Raw genomic sequence first — 338 nt, forward strand, 5'->3', positions numbered from 1 at the left:
ATACAACTCTCCTCTTTTTATACAGATGCTTATTTCTGCCCAGAAACAAAATCACACTCTCCCACAAACGATGCACCGAGGAAGCAGTTTACAGACGGACCAACAGAACTCAGCAGCACCTCCTCCTTCCCCTTCCCCTTCCCCTTCCCCTTCACCTTCCCCTTCTCCTTCACCTTCACCTTCTCCTTCACCTTCACCTTCCCCTTCCCCTTCCCCTTCCCCTTCACCTTCTCCTTCTCCTTCACCTTCCCCTTCCCCTTCTCCTTCTCCTCCTTCTCCTTCCCCTTCCCCTTCCCCTTCCCCTTCCCCTTCTCCTCCTCCTTCTCCTCCCCCTCCTC

The 338-nt window shown here is 54.4% G+C and overlaps 1 protein-coding gene across 1 annotated transcript in view; it reads right to left on the minus strand.

Moving 5' to 3' along the window:
* Positions 1–338, minus strand: part of slc26a6 (solute carrier family 26 member 6) — a 15,262-nt gene that overhangs the window by 12,451 nt on the left and 2,473 nt on the right. The gene's annotated exons all lie outside the window — the stretch shown is intronic.

This window comes from Seriola dumerili, unplaced genomic scaffold (genome assembly GCF_002260705.1).
Source record: "Seriola dumerili isolate Sdu_G_001 unplaced genomic scaffold, Sdu_1.0 BDQW01000283.1, whole genome shotgun sequence".
Taxonomy (NCBI): domain Eukaryota; kingdom Metazoa; phylum Chordata; class Actinopteri; order Carangiformes; family Carangidae; genus Seriola; species Seriola dumerili.